This window comes from Zootoca vivipara, chromosome 3, assembly GCF_965207765.1.
Source record: "Zootoca vivipara chromosome 3, rZooViv2.hap1.1, whole genome shotgun sequence".
In the NCBI taxonomy this organism is placed as follows: Eukaryota; Metazoa; Chordata; class Lepidosauria; order Squamata; family Lacertidae; genus Zootoca; species Zootoca vivipara.
In genome coordinates this window covers 111,894,918-111,915,204 of record NC_142586.1, presented here as the reverse complement: position 1 = coordinate 111,915,204, position 20,287 = coordinate 111,894,918, and the positions used below count along the sequence as shown (strand labels likewise).

Here is a 20,287-nt window from a genome sequence, read left to right as displayed (position 1 = left end):
GCCAGCCTGGCTTCTTTAGGCACCTTCCATGTTTCCGTCTCATTGGTATTGCCTGAAGTTGTGCTTTTAATATCTCCCTTTTAACAAACTCCCAACCATCATGAACTCCCTTCCCTTTTAGTATTACTGTCCATGGGATTTCACCCAGCGTTTCCCTAAGTTTTCTGAAGTCGGCTTTCTTAAAGTCTAGAATTTGGACCTTAGTATGCTTGGTTGCTCCTTTCCGCTGGATAATAAACTCCAGAAGAGCATGGTCACTCCCACCTAATGATCCTGCCACTTCTACCCCACTAACCAAGTCATCACTATTGGTTAGGACCAGATCTAAAATGGCTGATCCTCTTGTTGCTTCTCCCACTTTCTGGACAATGAAGTTGTCTGCAAGGCCAGTGAGGAATCTGTTCGACCTTATGCTCTTGGCTGAGTTTGACATCCAACAAATATCAGGATAGTTGAAATCCCCCATTACTACTATCTCACTTCCTTTGGAATGCTTGGCCATCTGTTCCAGGAAGGCATCATCTGTGTCCTCAGTTTGGCTTGGGGATCTATAGTAAACTCCCACAATGAGATCACTGTTGTTTTTCTCTCCCTTAATTTTGACCCAGATACTCTCAATTTGGCTTTGAAGTTTTAAATCCTGGATCTCTTCACAGGTATACATATCCCTAACATATAAAGCTACTCCTCCTCCTTTCCTGTTTGGTCTATTTCTCTTAAATAGATTGTATCCCTCTATTACTACATTCCAGTCATGAGACTCATCCCACCAGGTTTCAGTGATGCCTATTATGTCATATTTAGTTTGCTGTACCAAGAGCTCAAGTTCATCTTGTTTATTTCCCATGCTCTGTGCATTAGTATACAGACATTGAAGACCATTGATCATTCCCCCATGTCTCTTATTTAAGGATATTTTCGTCCCACCACTAGGTCTGCATGCTGCTTGCTCCATTTGGTCCTTGACATTTGGATGATCATCTTCAGCATTTGATAGACTCCTACCTTCAGGACCACTGTCTCCCTCCCCCACATAAGTCAGTTTAAAGCCCTCCTGATGAGGTTTTTGAGTTTTGTGGCAAAAACATTCCTCCCAACTTTTGTGAGGTGCAGTCCATCACTTGCCAGAAGTCCATCTTCAAGAAACTGCAGACCGTGATCTAGGAATCCAAACCGTTCCTGTTTGCACCATTTGCGAAGCCAGTTGTTCACTTCCCCTATTTTTCCCTCTCTCCCTGGGCCATGTCGTTCAACTGGGAGGACAGAAGAGATGACAATTTGTGCATCTAATTGCTTCAACTTCCTGCCCAGAGCCTCAAAATCATTTTTGATCTTCTGTAAGCTATGGCTTGCAGTGTCATTGGTTCCCACATGCACCAAAAGGAAGGGGTATTTGTCGGTGGGTTTTATGATTCCTTGCAGCCGTTCTGTTACATCTTTGATCTTGGCCCCAGGTAGACAGCACACCTCTCGAGACATCTTGTCAGACCCACAGATCACTGCTTCTGTACCCCTCAGTAGGGAATCCCCAATCACCACTACACGCCTCTTCATAGGCTTGGTTGGGATTCTTCTATGTGCTGTCCCTTCCAAGGTTACCTGCATATTTCCAGAGGACTGACTTGGTTGCTCGTCTTCATATTCCTCATCAACTGTGATGAGGGAGAGATCCTCAGGTGGAGTCTGTTCCTCGTCTTCCATGAGCACTTCAAAACGGTTGTGTAATTCTAAGCACTCAGAGCGATCCCTGGGCCTTCTACTTCTATGAGTCACGTTCCTCCATACATCTGGCTGCTGTGTTGGGGAACTGACCTCCTCCTCAGGGAGATCCCCTGTCTCCTCCTTGGTGCAGACAGTGTGCTCTGCTGCATCCAAGAGAAGCTCCAGCTCTTTAATTCTCTGGAGCGTAGATACACGCCCCTGAAGCTGCTGCACCTTCTCTTCCAGAAGGGCAACCTTGTTTTCTAGTAGGGCAACCAACTTGCAATTGTTGCAGGTGTAGCTACCCACATCCTTTGGCAAGAAAACAAACATTGCACAGGAATTGCAGGTGACAATGGTTGTTCCCTCCACCTCCATCTTGAAAACCTTGAGGTCAAGGGGGAAAGAGGAAGAGGCCTAGGTCCCCCCTAACAAACGTATGAGACTTGCTGCCCTAGGTCAAAAAGATGGGTCAAACTGCGCGCGCCACTAGGCGCGCGCCGCTGCACTCCAAGCTCTGACTAGCTCCGCCCACAGCTAATCACCTGAACTTCCTGACTCACACTTCTAGGTGAAAGGTCACAGCCAGAAACAAACAAGGTCACAGCCAGAAACAAACACCCACACAAGCCTGGACAGTCACCCAAATCCAAGAGGCAGCAGCCCTTCTGCTCCTTCCTCAGTCGCTGCACTCCAAGCTCTGACTAGCTCCGCCCACAGCTAATCACCTGAACTTCCTGACTCACACTTCTAGGTGAAAGGTCACAGCCAGAAACAAACAAGGTCACAGCCAGAAACAAACACCCACACAAGCCTGGACAGTCACCCAAATCCAAGAGGCAGCAGCCCTAGAAAACCAGCACAAGCACACAAACAATATATGCTGCCATTTCTCCACCTCATCAAGTGTTTCCCTTTCGAGCTGCTCTTACTGAGTGAGTAACCAGGCAGGTGAACTCTGCTTTTGTCCCCTGCTTGCCCACCTGTTTGGTTGTGGTCCTGTGAGGGAGGGTGGCTAGTGGCCCCTCAGACCATATGGACCAGTGTGCCTCCCCTGGGGGCCCAGAGCACCAGCCCTTGCAGCCTCCTTCTCAAACTCTTTAGGCCAAATGGGTTTTATTCCAAATGGGTAAATCTAGCAAATGGGCTCCCTCCCAAAATGCTTTCCACTGATCAGGAACAACATGCTTGAATACACACACATGCATATATATAGATATATAGGTATATATATGCAGACATTTAAAAGAACACCTTATCTCTGAGGCTTTATCCTGAATGTCATGGTCTATTAGTAATGGCTTCCTCAGGGGATGTTTACAGATTTCCATCTATGGGCAGGGGCCTTAAATCAAGTCCTGAAGCACATAATTCAACTTGGCCACAGGGTTTCTGCCCCTACACACCACTGGCTTGTGGCCCCCAGAAAGTCATTCAGAAGGAAATGTGGCCCCACCTTTGCTTTACATGGATGTACCTCAAACTCCTCCTCTCTCTCTCTAGACGCTGCTGTTGTTCAGTGACCTATAAATGAGGAGCCCCTTCTGTTCCTTCCTCTGTGCGATCTCGGAATTTCCAGAAAATTGAAGCAGGCATGAAGTTCTCCTACTTGATCTCTGTTTTTTTCCTCTTTACTTTCCTCTTCCTGCTAAGGGATTCAGGTATTGTACAGGTTTGCTTCGATTGTGGCAGGCACTGAAAGAACCAGCAATGCTGCTATAATGGGGAAGGGGTTTTCTTACCAATGGCAAAGTTCCCAGAAGCACTGCTGTCTGCTATGTTAAAGGGTAAAGGTAAAGGGACCCCTGACCATTAGGTCCAGTCGTGACCGACTCTGGGGTTGCGCGCTCATCTCGCATTATTGGCCGAGGGAGCCGGCGTATAGCTTCCAGGTCATGTGGCCAGCATGACAAAGCCGCTTCTGGTGAACCAGAGCAACACACGGAAATGCCGTTTACCTTCCCGCTGTAGCGGTTCCTATTTATCTACTTGCATTTTGACATGTTTTCGAACTGCTAGGTTGGCAGGAGTCTGCTATGTTATGCGCACACAAAAAGTATTATGAATATTAGGGTGAGGGTGGTTTGGGGGGGAGGGGTGGGTTAAAACAGAAAGTTTTATTATTTTGTTTTTTAAAATGATTTGGTTTTGTTTCTTAATGTTTCCGTCGCGTTGTGGCTTGTGGAAAAGAGCATGGTTTCAAATGAAATCTTAAAATCAAACAAAGAAAATTTAAATTAGTTCAGATGCTAAAAGCTTGTAATCTTGGACAGATGCCATAACCCTTTTTCAAAGAGATTGAACCAACAATTTATTTATTTATTTAAATGTAAAATAACGAGATATCTTGTTTTTGACACTGAGTATTATAAAGATCGACCCTAGGACATTTATACAGTCGTACCTTTGAAGTCGAACGGAATCCGTTCAGGAAGTCTGTTTGACTTCCAAAACATTCGGAAACCAAAGCGTGGCTTCTGATTGGCTGCAGAAAGCAGAGAACAGGCTTAAAACGCTGTAGCTGACAAGGAACCCTAACTCGAAGCGAACCAACATTTTTCTTTCTTGCCCTAAGCTTACGCTTCTAAGCCATCTTCTAAACCACAGTCGGATGAAAAATGTGGAAAATCCAAAGATAAGTGCAAGCTGAAGAGTCTGGGAAAGGTTCTGGGAAAGGTTACCAGCAATAAAGCGAAGCACACTTCAGAAACAGCTTCTATTCCACCTTACCCACCACAATCAAAGGACGAATGTACAGAAGCCAACGCGAAGTGCATGAAGGAAAGGTGCATGACTGGCTGGAAAAGAATTGGGAAATGCGTGCCAGACCATGTCTGCTGCACACTTCCGTAAGTGCTCCCTGAGGCAGATGTTGCCAGTCTTCCACTACAATTCCCATCAAACCCAGGTTGGTGAAGGATGGGCTAAAGCAGGCACGTCCAACGTCCAACAAGTTGTGACCCACCATCCAATTTCAAAAACTGGCAGCGATCTGCCACACTCTCCCATGGTCAATGTTATATTTAGCTGGGGAAACCCAGCCAGATGGGTGGGGCATAAATAATAAATTATGATTATGATTAAAATAATAACAAATTATTACAGCCCACACGGGAAGCCAACACACCCCGAAATGTCCTATTCCCCTTTTACGGGATGGAAGAGCACCGTGAGGAGGGGGTGGTCAGTGGCTAGGCTGGAGCTGGAAAGGTGGGAATTTTCAGCAACTCTGTAGAACTAGGAGGGAGAGCGGCTTACTTTTGAGTAAACGTAGCTAAGCATGGAAAACTGAACAAAAGACAGGGGGAAATGGAAAATTGGATTTAACAAGAATTGACAGATCTGCCCAACCCTAGCTGCAAACTTGAGTATAAGCTCCCTGAGGAGATGCCTTTGGAAAAGCTGTTTTGCCTGCTTGTTCACTATAGTTGTATGAGACGAGAACAGCAATGGTCTGTGTCAATCATTCAGTGTGGCTTTTAATAATCTATTTCCAGAGCAGCCCAACTTTGGCTATTTTCATCCAGAAGTCTTATCTGTTTTCACATTAAAAAAAAGACAACTTCTCCCAAACTATCTATTCTTGAGCATTTTCTCTCAGAATATTTATTTTAGGTGGAATCTACACACATATTTTAAAAAACGCTGTGAAAATGCTTTCTTTTAAAAACAAATGTTTTGAAAAATTCATTGAATTTTTGCATAGCTCACTTTTACCATCTAATGTCACATTTGTATATCACATTTTACAACATATTTTAAACGTTTTATTTGCAGCTGTGTAGCTGAGTCCTTAGTTAGTGTTTCCCCTCAAAACATACTTGGATCTCTACCCCCAGTGCATTGGCTAAGCTGGCAAGTGCATTACAATATTCAGTTACATGCAGCAGCTGTTGAGTAGCTAAGGCTATAACCCAAACCTCCATTGCACCAGGTTGGATATAGCAGAAGTCTTCCTCCATCTAGCTCTGTCAACCTCTGCTGGCCTCTGCTTGGGCCACAGCACCATAGAAAAATCACAGAATGTGGTTTCACATTTTCACAGCTTTCACATTTTTTTTTTTTTAAAAAGTTTCTAGCCCTTATGACTGCATGCAATACCCCATGAAATTTTAGGAGCCACAGCAGTGCTTGAATAAGATTTTGAGTGATTGCGGGCAAGACCTCAGGGTCATAGCTTGCTCATCGCCCACCATTATTATTATTATTATTATTATTATTATTATTATTATTATTACTACTACTACTACTACTACTACTACTACTATTTTAAAAGGGCATGTTCGGTTTTGGAAAATGATAGGGCAGATCATTTGTTTTAGAATCTTTGATGGAACACACAGAGTGTGGCTCCAGCTGCCCCTTTGGCAATTCTGGTAGGTTCTTGGCATCCATGATCACTGCAAAATAATGACGAGGTTGATGTGAGTGGTTCAACAGAGGCAGAGGCCAAGCAAGCTCTAGAGCACACAGAGTCTGAAAAAATGCAGTAACAAGGAGCTGAGAATATGTTTTGCTTCTCTTCCTTCAGGTAATGGAGTAGCACAAGAGTTGGCCACTTTGAGGTTTTCTACAATCAAGTAGTAAATGGATTTTATGCAATAAATAAATTTGAAAACCCCCTCCTAGATCTGTCTGAATTTCTTCAGTTCGCATATAAACTGCTCTTAGTTGTTTACTTCTACGATACCTCATCATTTTATTATTGTTATTATTTTAGATTTTGCATGATAGCTTCAAAATGTTTGAGACTACAACCAGGGCCGGCTCTAGGCCCGGGCTGGGTGGCGCAATGTGCCAGGGTGCCTGGCCACCAGAGGCGCCAAAGGGGCGCGTAATGGCTGGTGTCCGGCTGAGGGCGGCAGCCAGGAGCTCCATGCAAGGCGGCAAAAGCTTCCTCTCCTCCTCTTCTTGCAGAACCAGCGAGACTACTGCCTAGAGTGGCAGCAGGGGGGGCATGGTGCCACTCTAGGCAGGAGTATTGCAGGTTCTGCAAGAAGAGGAGGAGAGCTCCATCCCCGGGAAGGCGCCCCCTTCCGCCCACCCGCCCTGCTGGCCATGCTGAGTGTTCCCTGCCCTGGCAGCACAACAAGCACTAACAAAGTGCGGGGGCCGCCTGCCTCACCCCTCTCTGCCTCCTGCTAGCTTGACCCAGGGGCTCCTTGGGGACACATGGAGCCATGGGAGGAGGAGGGGGGAGAGAAAAAGAGAAGAGAGCCCAAGGAAATGGAGGTGATGATAGAGGAGGAGGAGGAGGAGGAGGAGGAGGAGGAGGAGGAGGAGTGGGGCTGCGAGAAAAGAAAAGAGGCACGAGGTTGTGCCGGGGTTATCTGTTTTCACTGGAGAGGAGCAGGGAGGCTGGTGGTGAGAGTGAAACGGAAATCACCGGGGGGGCGGGGGAGATCGCGACTGTTTTCCAACAACCCAAGAAGAAAGTGGGGGGGTGCGCGCACGGTTTTTTTGTGGTGATGGTGTGGGAGAGACATTCCCCAGGCAGCTTGGATTGGGGCCGGTGGCGGAAGCGATAGCAGTAGCAGCAGCAACAACATACAGTAATAAGAGACTTAACCCCGCAGACCAAGTCTGCTTCCCTTTCTCTCTCTCTCTCTCTCTGTGTCTTCTCCCCCGCCGTGCAATATCTTCCTTTCGCCTGTGCGCTTCCCCATCTCTGTCTTTTCCCCTGATCAGAGTGGGTCGCTGAGAAGGTCTCCCTGGTGGTCGTAGTTTCCCCCCCCCCTCCCTTCCCGAAACCAAGGCGATTTTGAGGGTGAAGTGGTTTGAGGCGGATCCCAGCCAAGGCAAGGCGGCCATGCCGAGCATTCAGCTGCCCGAGCAGCCGGCCAGGGAGGTCAGCTCGCTGTTTTCTGGTTTTGCCTCCCTTTTGGGGGGTGTGCGGGATCTTGCCCGCTGCGCCTTACGAGAAGGCTGTTTACCAACGGGGAAAGGGGGGAGCTGCACCTGACGAGCTGCTGCCTGCAATTGCAGCAGATGAAGATGCAGGCGCTCGGTGCAGGGCCCGAGAGTGAAAATGGAAGTCCCAAGCTGGCGGGGGGGGGCGCTGGAGGATCCTTGAACCACGGCGCCAGATAGGCTTAAGACGGCCCTGACTACAACTGCCACCTGCTGAGGGTCAGGCAAATCTGTCTACAAAGGTTCCTCATTTTTCTTGCCTTCAGCCTGGTCCTCTGCATTTTTGCATCGATTTGACTTCTTTACCCCACCCCCACCCCACCCATAGACGTGTTCAGAAAGATCTCCCCCACAAACTACCTTCTTCAAAACAAGCAGACAAGACTTCAAGAGTATTGATGCTGAAATGCATGGTTTTTAATGGACATAAGAGAAAGACATTTCAGCATAAATGAAGGCAGCCCTGTTTAGGGAAGCTTTTAATCTTTAAGAAATTAGTGTATTTTAATATTTCTGTTGGAAGCCGCCCAGAGTGGCTGGGGAAACCCAGCCAGATGGGCGGGGTATAAATATATTATTATTATTATTATTATTATTATTATTATTATTATTATTATTAGCATAAAATCAGCTACTTTAATGGCTCAAATGCGTAACGTGTCAGGAGGAAGGAGCCAGCAGAGCAAAACCAGCTGGGTCAACAGACACTTAGTCCTTGGATGTAACCCTTTAATCTTGGGGCCGTGGGTTTGAGCCCCACGTTGGGTGAGATATTCCTACATTGCGGAGGGTTGGACTAAATGACTCTCATGGCCCCTTTCAACTCTATAAATCTGTGATTCTATGATTCTGTAACCTTGAAACTCACTTGAAAACCGTGGTGTTACCTGTAGCAAAGAGAAAAACCATTTCAGATCCAGCAGTTTTGAAAGGAGAGAGGTTACAAATACCAGTACAGGTCAGGATTGTATGAATTTTTAATGAGGGAACAACCAATTACTCTGATTAAAAAGTTAATTAAATGGGGAGGGCCTAGCGTGTGGCCCTCCAGATTATGGTGGAGCAACAGATACGACTGTTACCTGTAAACGGTTGGCTGCATAATACTACACTTAAACAAAACAGTTAAAACATGAAAAAGTAACAGAGTTCTATGCACTTACTGAAAGTACAAGGAAGTATATAGCACTTTTATTTGCAGGAGATGTGCTCTCTGTTGAAACTTCGCTAGGGTAAGAACTAAGCCACGCAAAAACATGAAAAAGGCAACATTCTGTGCAACGTTTAGCCCAGCCATGGAGAAATTCCTGCAGGGTGGGAGGTGTATATTAAGCAAGATCACAAAGAAAAAAATGCTGGTGCATTTTCAGAAGAAATCCCCCCCCCAGATGAAATGAAGAGCAAAACGAAAGCTTCTCCTCTCCCCGAATTTCCCATTCTCCTGAAACCACAACCACCACCCTCCCTGAAGCCAGTCCCGAATCTGAGTCCTCTATTGCAACAGAATTAAAACTCAGTGGAATGGGGAGGGAACCTGACCTCTTTCATTCTACACACACACACACACACACACACACACAGAGAGAGAGAGAGAGAGAGAGAGAGAGAGAGAGAGAGAGAGAGAGAGAGAGAGAGAGAGAGAGAGAACCCACACCAATTGCTGAAGCGCCACAGAGAGCTAGGCCTGAGCAACACTGTTACTCGATGTGAAAACCCTTCCCTTGATTAGACTGCCCCACCCCTTTTCCTCCATGCAGCAAGTGGTGATTGTGTGTCAAGGCCCCGTGACCACTCCCATTCTCTAAGGCTTCAATAACTAGACAGTACACAGCTTCCCCTCTCCACTCTCCCCGAATTTCCCATTCTCCGGAGCCACAACCACCACCCTCCTAAAAGCCAATCCCAAACCTGAGCCCTCTATTGCGACAGAATTAAAACTCAGTGGAATTGGGAGGCAAAAGTCCTTTTGCTCCCAAGGTCCTTTGGGAGCCAGTGTGGTGTAGTGATTAAGAGCGGTAGACTCGTAATCTGGGGAACCGGGTTCGTGTCTCCGCTCCTCCACACGCAGCTGCTGGGTGACCTTGGGCTAGTCACACTTCTCTGAAGTCTCTCAGCCCCACTCACCTCACAGAGTGTCTGTTGTGGGGGAGGAGGGGAAAGGAGATTGTTAGCCGCTTTGAGACTCCTTCGGGTAGTGATAAAGCGGGATATCAAATCCAAACTTTTCTTCTTCTTCTTCTTCTTCTTCTTCTTCTTCTTCTTCTTCTTCTTCTTCTTCTTCTTCTTCTACCTGACCTCTTTCTTTCTCCACACACACACACACATACCCACACGCATACACACACACACACACACACACACACACACACGGCCGGATTTAAGTTTCATGAGGCCCTAGGCTACTGAAGGTAATGGGACCCTTTATATGTCCAGCTGTCCTTTGTCAAAAACAAATTGTTGCTGTTTTTTGTGTTGAATATATGCTACATGGTAATTTATGGACCTAATAGGTATCTAAAGCCATTTGCACATGTTGCCATGCAAGCAGTCCATGCAGAATGTAGGCACCCTATATATAGAAAGGAGCAAACCAGTGATCTTTTTGGGGGCAGGCGAACAGGCAGGGCCCATTATTTACATCATAGGAGCCTACACAACACAAAACACTGTTGCTTATATAGGTTTTATTTTGTTTTATTTTCTTATATTTTGGAAATGTGCATCCTGGATTTTATACCTTTAAATTTGGGGGGGGGCATGCAAGAGAGTGGGGCCCTAAGCTATAGCTTGTTTAGCTTATACGTAAATCCAGCACTACACACACACACACAACCCGCACCAATTGCTGAAGCGCCACAGAGAGCAAGGCCTGAGCAACACTGTAACTCTCTTGTTCCAGCCTGGATGAAGCCCTGAACAATACTCCTCTTAAGGAGTGGGAACATTTTGTTGCAGCCCCCGCCCTCTGCTCTGATTTTGGTGCTGCTGTTCCCAGCAGAGAATACGCAAAAAGCCACCTGAGGTTCTCCCACAATACTCCTCCTTCGTCATTCCCTCTCTTCGCCATTTTCTGGAAACAGCGAGGCTCCGGAAGCTCTGAGATTCAGCCATGAAGATCACCTTCCTTCTGTCTTTTGTTATCATCCTTCTATTGCCAGGTAAGATGTTTGGGGGCCACCTGTCTTCAGCCAACAGGTGGGAGACCAGGAAACATCAACCCTGTGGGGTGGGGGGAATTCTTTGCTGTTTCGATTGCATGCTCCTAGAAATATATTCATAGAGTTGGAAAGTAGCCCCAAGAGTCATCTAAGTCCAGCCCACAGCAATGCTGAAGCCACAGCTAAAGAATCTCTGACAGATGGCCATCCAACCTCGGCTTAGAAACCTTCACTGAAGGGGAGTCCACCACATTTTGAGGGAGTCTGTTCCACTGCGGAACAGCTCTTACCATCAGAAAGTTCTTCCTATTCTGCTCAGCCAGAATTTCCTTTCTTGTAACTTGAAGCCGTTGGTTCGAGTCCTACCACCCAGGCAGGAGAAAGCAAGCTTGCTCTGTTTTCCATGGGACAGCCCTTTAGAGATTTGGACAGCATATTGCTTCTCAGACTGATCTTCTCCAGGCTAAAGATACCCAACTCCCTCAACCCTTCCTCATACTGTAAGGCCGGCTTTCCAGACTGAATGCAGGAGTCTGCTTTGGCCATCTTTCATGGATGCTTGTGGGGAGATTCCTGCATTGCAGGGTGTTAGAGTAGATGAGCCTTGGGGGTCCCCTTTCAACTCTACCGCTCTATGATTCCATGACGATTTTGGAACAGTGTTTCAGCTTGGGAAGGCCTGCCCTTAATCACGATGTTCCTCTTGTTTGTAAAATGATGAAAATGTATTGGGAGAAGATCTATATAGAACTGAAAAAAATGCTGAAATATTCTTTCAAAAAAAGGCCCAGAGTTGTTTCTGCTGAGTATGCTAAATGAGGAAATCAAAGAAAAAGATAAATGCTTAATAATATATGCAACTATATCTGCTAGGCTTCTTATCGCAAAAAAGATGGAAAAGTGATGAAATTCCTAAATTAGAGGATTGGCAAATCAAATGAATAAATTATCAGAAATTTGGCGAGGAAAATAGGAGAAACCAAGGGGATACCAGTGCAGAAAATTGATAAGGATTGGGAAAAACTTAATGAATATAAGAAAAAAAATGGGGAAAATGCCAACCTCTTAGCAGACAGGTGAAGGACTCAAAAAAGATTTTAAAAATTATGGAATAAAAGATATAAAAAGGTATACAAAAGAACTTGGAAACAGAAACAGAAATAGAGAATAGGCTGGAAGTCACAAAGGGTGGGAGTGTAGGGGGAACAGGTGGATGGGGAGTTTCCCCCTTTTTTCCCCTCCCCCCCCCTTTTTTCTTTTTCCTCTCTTTTTTTGTATTTGTAATTGTGGTTGGATGAGATTGTGTTAAATGGCATGGTTATTGTATTATTGTATTACAGAAAATTAAATAAAGAAATTTTTTTATTTAAAAAATCACGGTGTTCTTCTTGTTTTTTTTAAACACCCCCAGGGTTTAATGAGGCCAGGCGTCAAAAATGTGCAGATGGTGTATGCAGAAATCTTAAGGAGTGTTACAGGGAGGAAAAGTTGTTGGGACCATGCCCTCAGGATCCATCCCAGATCTTCTGCTGCTTTTGGTAAGCTGGCTCCCTCCCTCTTCACCAGCAGCATGCCTAACATATTGTGGGGGGCGGGGGGGAATCCAAACCTCTCATATTTCAGAATACCTTCATCCTGTTTACCTGTTCCCTTAGGGTAGGCATCATTCATCCACCCAGGAGAAGATTTGGACGTTTCTGAATCCTGAAGCTCTTTTCCTATGACACGGGCTCTTTCTTCATAGCCATTCCCAGAGGCCTTGTGCATTTGAGCTTGTCAGCTAGTCAACCTTCCCCAAAGGGAACAACACCTTCTTCTCTAACAAAAATCTTGCATTTTCCTCTTCTAATAAAAGCAATGCAGTTGGGCAAATGAACCAGTGGTGTGTGATAATTTCCATAAAGGGAGAAGGAAGTTCCCTATCTCTGAAAAACAAACAGTTTCTACCTTTTGTAAAAATGACTGCTTCGCCCACCTTACCCAAGTCCCCATGACCTCCAGAACATAAAAAACTTTTTGGCCGCATGAACAGGGGGGATATGGACAGGCTGTTCTAGCAAATACACTTCTCTTCTGTGCCAAGGACAGCTGAGACTTGCAACATACATAGAGGAAGCAAATCTGCACATATCTCATGAAGTGGCTTGTTTTGCATCTCCTCAGTTGCAAGGGGGATTCTGTTCACATTTAGGGGTGAAACTGCCTAATATGCACTCATCAGAACAATGTGTGGACCGAAACACAGTCACCCCTTGAAATTCACACTGCTCTGAATTTTGCATTGCAGTTATCCAGCTGGGAAAAACACGTACCAAAAATGCATATACTGGAATCTAGTGTGCATAAAAATGCATTGATCAGTGAAAATCATGTGCTGATATGTATTATATTAGAGGAAATTGCTTTCCAAAAATCTCTGCATCAGGCAAAAAGAGTGTATTAGGAAAATTTCACGCTAAAATGCTGAGAACTACATTTCTTCTTCTAGATTTCAGTTTTCATGGATGATCCCTTTCATTCGACTGGGTAGTTTTGCTGCTTCGCTCCATAAACTCCAGTTCACAAACGCCCTGAGCCGGAGTAGAAAATGTGGCAGATACTGTTGGACTACAACTCCCATCAACCCTGCCCATTGGCCAGGCTTTCAGGGGTTGAATGGGGGTTGAGGTCCTACAGCATTTAGAGGGCATCACATTGCCTACCCTAGTCCTAGGAGAATTGACCAGGTTATGCTCTGAATGTAGACCTTCAGATACAGATTGTCAAATTCAACCTGAATCTAAACTGATGGATTTCAGGAGGCTTGGCGCTCCACAGAAGGAAAAGGAAGATCTATTGCATCACCAAATATATTTTTGACTGCTAGATATCTAAGAGGGCATCTTGTCCCAGAGATTTTTTTTTCCTCAATCCTATAATCCATGGTCAGTGGTTTTCTCCCATGATGCACATCTAAATCCTAGGAGTACCCATTTCACACACAATTGCCTCACAAGCTCATATTCCATCTAGGTCCCTCAAGCAGTGAGCATCACCTCTTATAAATAAGAAGGAAGCACTTTCCCATTCCATCTCTGCATGACCATTGAGTGGAAAGAGTCTTAAACAAATCCAAGTAGCCATGAAGATCTTCGTTCTGATTTATGCTTTGCTCGTCTTCTCCCTTTTGGAGGAACCAGGTAAGATTTAGGATCATGCAAGCAGGTCCTGCAAGAAATCTTTGTGGTTCATTCTGAACCCCCAGGAGTCATGTTTCTATCCTCGGTTACAGCCCCCTTTGAATGGGAGCCTTGTAAGTCTTGCTTAGGAGGAGTTTCAGGGGATGGGAAGGGTGAAAGGGCAACTACTTTTCTCCTAACACACATGACCATAGAGGCCTCTCGCTTCTGTGCTAAAAGAACCAGATACTAAAGATGTAGAAAGACTCTAACTTTAGCCTGCATGTGGACAGAGAATGTGGACAAACAGTGTGATTGGGAATAAGACACCTTCCTATGTCCCAAAATCTTTGGAGGGCTCAGGTGTAGGGAGGACAGCCCCCGAATGTAAGCATTTTCCTTCAATATGGAGGTGGGAGGAACTAGTTCCCCTTTGCATTGGAAGGTGAATCTACATACTTCTCTCTTTCTAAAACAATACACTAATCGGAACACAGCCGTCCTTCAAAATGCACACTTCTCTGAATTTTGAAATGCAATTCTCCAGCAATGCAAGTTATGTGTACCAGAATGCATCTACTGGGCTAAATTGTACATGCACTGGTGGAAATAACATATGAAAATCCATTGTACTGCGGAAAATCGCTTTGTAGAAATAGCTTGTAGAAATAGCTGCATTATGCAACATTGCATATTCAAATGTTTATGCCAGGGGTTCATTCAGACATTTGTATTATTATGTTAGTTTTCCTGATTATAATGCTAGTGCTTCTATCCTGGAACCAGAGGAGCTGGTTCCTTTGCAAGAGTGTTTAGGATCACAGTCTTAAGATGGTGAATCTGTGGAACCCAGCTTTAATGAACGAAATCAGATTTAACACCTATGTGTTACTGTTGATGTATATCAGATGAATCGACTGCCTGGGGGGATTCACTTTTGTTTGTCCGGGTTGTTGGTGATTGGTATAATATGAAAATAATGAAAATTATTATAATTTTAAAAAATGAAAGTCAGATTTAATCAGTGAAACTGGATGTTATTATGAGTCCTTCCTGCCCGACTCATTTTTCTCTTGAAGTTATTTTTAGTCTCTGTTGTGGGATCAAAGCTTTCCATGTTCTGTTCTTCTAATCTAAGCAGTGAGTGGGAGAATTTGCTTATGTATTCTTCAATATCTTAAAAAAGGACACCTATGTACTGGGGTTTGGGGAACATGCAAATTTATTTAAACTCAGTTGAAAAATTTATCTGTAAAAGGAAGAAGATTAACTAAGCATTCTGTAAGTGGTGAACAATCTTTTTTTAAAAAAAAAAAAAAAGAAGCAAGAATCAGCTCACCCACTAGGTTATCCTGCCTCTCATTAAGCTTATGCCGTTTTTCAAACATCTCTTGTTTTTGACAGCACTTCTCGAGCGAATTAATACACCGGAAAAATGCAGCGACAATGGAGGAAGGTGCGCTTCCTGGGGCAACAGGTGCTTTAATGAAAATGCAGAGATTATTGGAACATGCGGTATTTATCCTTGCTGCAAAGAACTGTAAGATAATTTTATCCATTTGGCTAAACTGTGTGCTTTTTCATTTATTTTTCTATGTATACATGACATGAGAGTAACACTCATCTAACCAAGAATCCAGATGGGTTTTGATACGGGAAAATCCACAGTGTGTCTGCCACTATTTAGAATGCAGTGCTGGGAGCAAAATCCAGCTTTCTGAGAAATTCAGCCTTTTCTGCCCCTTTTTGAAGTCCTAGCTGAAAGATATGCATGAAAGCAAGTGGGCAACACCAAATGAAAGTTATTTTGGCCGAGAACAAGGCTTCAGTGCCACGTCTAATTGACTCCTCTAACAAAAGCCAGGTAGAACTATGCAATAATTGCATTGAACGTTTCCTCAGTCAGCACTATTTATGCAGGGGAGAGAATCCATGCATAAATCCATCCGATGTCTTCAAGCACAAAGTGCACAGAGCCTTCCTTACAATGAGTGCCAAGTAACTGCACATATTGCAAAATTAGCAGAAACTCTGCAGAGAGATTTTTGACAGAGAAGGCAGGACCTCTAGTGGCTGTCTGCTGTGTGTTTTTCTGAATGCTTAGTCGGAATATGCTCTCTTGTAACTTGCTGCTCTTCAGAATGGAGCATTGGGAGCAAAATCCAGCTTTCTGAGAAATCCAGCCTTTTCCACCCATGAAGATATAGTTAAGAGCATGTGGACAACACCCACTGAAAGTTGCTTTGCCCAAGAACGAGGCTTCAGTGCCACATCTAATTGACTCCTCTAACAAAAGCCTGCCAGAACTATGCAATAATTGCATTGAATGTTTGCCCATAGTAGGCATGATTTATGTACGGAAAAGAAGCTAGATTGTCTCAATGCAGAAATCCACCCAATGTCTTTAAGCACAAAGTGAAGAAAGCCTTTCTTACGGGTATTTCTGCATTCCGAAAACAATGAGTAACTGCATGTATTGCAAAATTAGCACAAACTCTGTTTGTGTGCCCATATTCTCTAAAGGGTTAGATGGAGTGGCTTGGCAGTTGCTGTTCTGTTGTTCTGCCTGATGTGCATATATGTACTGCTGTTTTAGAGCATTTTATTTTTTTAAAAAAAGAAAAAGCATAATTCACTATTATATTATCTCAGTTACTTTGCAAGTATGAACATTCATCTTTCCATAGCACTTTGGGGGCAAGGCTAGACAGTACCAGAAAGCACAGGCTTGCCAAACTATGCTTCCCCCGATTCACGCCTGCTTCATCCAAACCCTCTATCCCTAAACCAGAGAAAGCAAACCCTGCTTAGCACAATCCTTACACAGGAACCTAGGAAGTTGCCTTATAACAAGTCAGGCCACTGACCCATTAGCTCAATCTTGTCCGCACTGGCTGGCAACAGCTCCCCAAGGTTTCAGGATGGGAAAATACCCAGCCCCCTGCCTGGAGATGGTGGGGGTCCAACCTGGAAGCCTCTCTATGCCACCTCCTGCCCCAAAGGGTTATTTCGGAATAGATATAGTGCTTTAAATTCTTGGTGTGTCTGGGGTCCCTGTTATCGTCTTCTCTGCACCCTCCATCCCCCCATGGAGGAAGACACAGGATATAAATTAAATTTAAAAATGGATATATTCTCTCTCGCTTCAAAAACAAAGGAACTGAGAGCATATCTCAGTTCTCTTTATGAAGGCAGCCCTATATTGGGAAGTTTTTAACATTTGATTTTTTAAAATGTTTTTATTTGTGTTGGAAGCCACCTAGAGCAGCTGGGACAACCCAGCCAGATGGGTGGGGTATAAATAATAAGATTACTGCTGTTTCTGAAGGTTACGCAATGGATTTCTGAACTGAGTCCGGAACAGAAGAAGACATCCGCAGAAAATTCCAAGGCGTTACCCGGGCGCACATCAATGGATTCCTCACATCCTTCTTCCTTTCTCCCAATAAAATCTTATTTTAGCATTTGGGGTGATTTGATTTTTTAAAAAAGACTACTTTAAGTCGCGGGTCAATTGAACAGTAGTCAAAGTATTGGTGAGATACTCCCTCGCAGGTTGTTTTATTCTGTTAGAATTAAGGGGTGCAAGGCCCAGGCCCTCACACTCCCAGCTACAAAAGGACTCCTGCTGAAGCACCTAGAGGGTGGGGCTGGACTCATTTGGAACAAACTCTTGGGGAAGTGAGGGGTTGTTCTGCTATTGCTTCCCTGTTCCAAGTGTCTAATGTGTTTTAAAATGTCCTTAAGCAGTCGGTGGCATTTTAAGTTTTTTCTTCTCTCCCCCCCCCACTTTTTGCACTGTTGGGGTGGGGGTGGGGGTGGATATCTAGGTGGGGATTAATTTTAGTACAGTATAACTGTTTTGTTTTTTATTGTTTTGTTGGTTGTTGTATAGTTTCTGTTTTGTTTTTAAGGGGTGGGGTCAGGGCTGCCTGGGAGTGGGCCCCAGCCAACAGAATGGCTGGGGAAAGTTCCACGGGGGGGGGGAATGCACTGGAACAGAGGCACTGTTTGTGGGGGACAGGAGGCGGGCAGGTGTCGAGGACTCCCTGGTCCTGAATGGGGTAACTGTGCCCCTGAAGGACCAGGTGCACAGCCTGGGAGTCATTTTGGACTCACAGCTTTCCATGGAGGCGCAGGTCAATTTTGTGTCCAGGGTTTATCAGCTCCATCTGGTACTCAGGCTGAGACCCCACCTGCCCGCAGACTGTCTCACCAGAGTGGTGCATGCTCTAGTTATCTCCCGCTTGGACTACTGCATTGCGCTCTACATGGGGCTACCTTATACAACTAATCCAGAATGCGGCAGCTAGACCGAGCACAATTCAAAGTGTTGGTGCCAACCTTTAAAGCCCTAAATGGCCTCAACCAATATACCTGAAGGTGCATCTCCACTGTGAAAAGTAAAGCTACAGGGAACCAGGCAGAGGGTCTGCTCAGTAGTGGTGACCTCCCTGTGGAACGCCCTCCATTCTCCCAGTTACCTGACATTTAGAAAACATCCCTGTTTAGGGAAGTTTTTAATGTGTGACATTTGAATGTATTTTAATCTTTGTTGGAAGCCGCCCAGAGTGGCTGAGGAAACCCAGCCTGATGGGCAGGGTACAAATAATAATTTATTATTATTATTATCATTTCTCACTATCTGAACTGTGCTTTAACTGTAAATATAATTTTTGTCAGCCCAGGATGTGTACACTAACGCTAACCAATCACGAAGATATAGTTGAGAGCATGTGGGCAACACCCACTAAAAGTTGCTTTGCCCAAGAGCAAGGCTTCAGTGCCATGTCTAATTGACTCCTCTATCAAAAGCCTGCCAGAACTATGCAATAAGTGCATTGAATGTTTGCCCATAGTAAGCATGATTTCTGTAGGGGAGAGAACCTAGATTGTCTCTATGCAGAAAACCATCTGATGTCTTTAAGTGCAAAGTGCACAGAGCCTTCCTTATGGGTGATTCCGCATTCCAAAAACAGGGTGCTGAGTAACTGCACATATTGCAAAATTAGCAACAAACTCTGCAGAGAGATTTTTGACAGAGAAGGCAGGACCTCTATGTGGAATTTTCTCTGAGTAATTAGTTAGCTCATTAGAGGCTTTGCCAAACATCACAGCAGTCCAGATTGCGCTTCCTTATCTGCGCACTCTCGGCAAAGAATTGCAGAGTAAATCTTCTTCTGTTGCAGCTAGAAGTCTGTGTGTGAGCTGACAAGAAGCAGCAAACAATAAATAACGAAGAATAGCGTCCGTCTTCTAAACTAAAAGCTTTATTTACACAGCAATAAACAACTGCCTCCCGGCGACGAACTCTCCATGTTGCCGGTGGAAAACGAAACTGACTTTTTACACACAGAGAATAAAGAAACATTCCCGTATGTAGGAACTCCTCCCTCCTTCTCCTTCCCCCAGTGACCAGACGTCACAGCTGCAGGCTGCTTTTAACTCTTGCCAGCCTGATACTCCTCACACACCCTCTCACCTGGGCACTGGGGAACAGTGGGTATCCAAACTCACCCCAAAACCAACCCCTTGCAGAATTCCCCATGATGTTGGAAACTCAAGGGCTTTGTGGACCCATCTGCTAGGTTCTCCTGGCTTGGACAGTACTTCAGCTTTACCAAGCCTGCCTGAACACTCTGACATACGTTTTGGAAGCGAATATCCAGGTGTTTCCCTGAGGAGGAGGTCAGTTCCCCAACACAGGACCCAGATGTATGGAGGGACGTGACTCATAGAAGTAGAAGGCCCAGGGATCGCTCTGAGTGCTTAGAATTACACAACCATTTTGAAGTGCTCTCCCTTAACATGTAAGACGAGGAACAGACTCCATTTGATGATCTCTCCCTCATCACAGTTGATCAGGAATATGAGGACGAGCAGCAAAGTCATTCCTCCGGGAATAAGCAGGTAACCTTGGAAGGGACAGCACATGGAAGAATCCCGACCAAGCCTATGAAGAGGCGTGTAGTGGTGATAGGGGATTCCCTACTTAGGGGTACAGAAGCCTGACAAGATGTCTTGAGAGGTGTGCTGTCTACCCGGGGCCAAGATTAAAGATGTAACAAAACGGCTGCAAGGAATCATAAAACCCACTGACAAATACCCCTTCCTTTTGGTGCATGTGGGAACCAATGACACTGCAAGCCATAGCCTACAGAAGATCAAAAGTGATCATGAGGCTCTGGGCAGGAAGTTGAAGCAATTAAATGCACAAATTGTCATCTCATCTGTAATGGGGGATTTCAACTATCCTGATATTTGTTGGATGTCAAACTCAGCCAAGAGCATAAGGTCGAACAGATTCCTCACTGGCCTTGCAGACAATTTCATGGCCCAGAAAGTGGGAGAAGCAACAAG

At 44.9% G+C, this 20,287-nt stretch overlaps 1 long non-coding RNA gene across 1 annotated transcript; it reads left to right on the top strand.

Moving 5' to 3' along the window:
• The first annotated feature begins 13,717 nt into the window (after nucleotides 1-13,717).
• On the top strand, nucleotides 13,718-17,394 carry LOC148686404 (uncharacterized). Its single transcript, XR_015949187.1, has 3 exons — nucleotides 13,718-13,948; nucleotides 15,332-15,467; nucleotides 17,256-17,394. It is a non-coding gene; the product is annotated as an uncharacterized LOC148686404 (long non-coding RNA).
• Nucleotides 17,395-20,287: the final 2,893 nt, after the last annotated feature.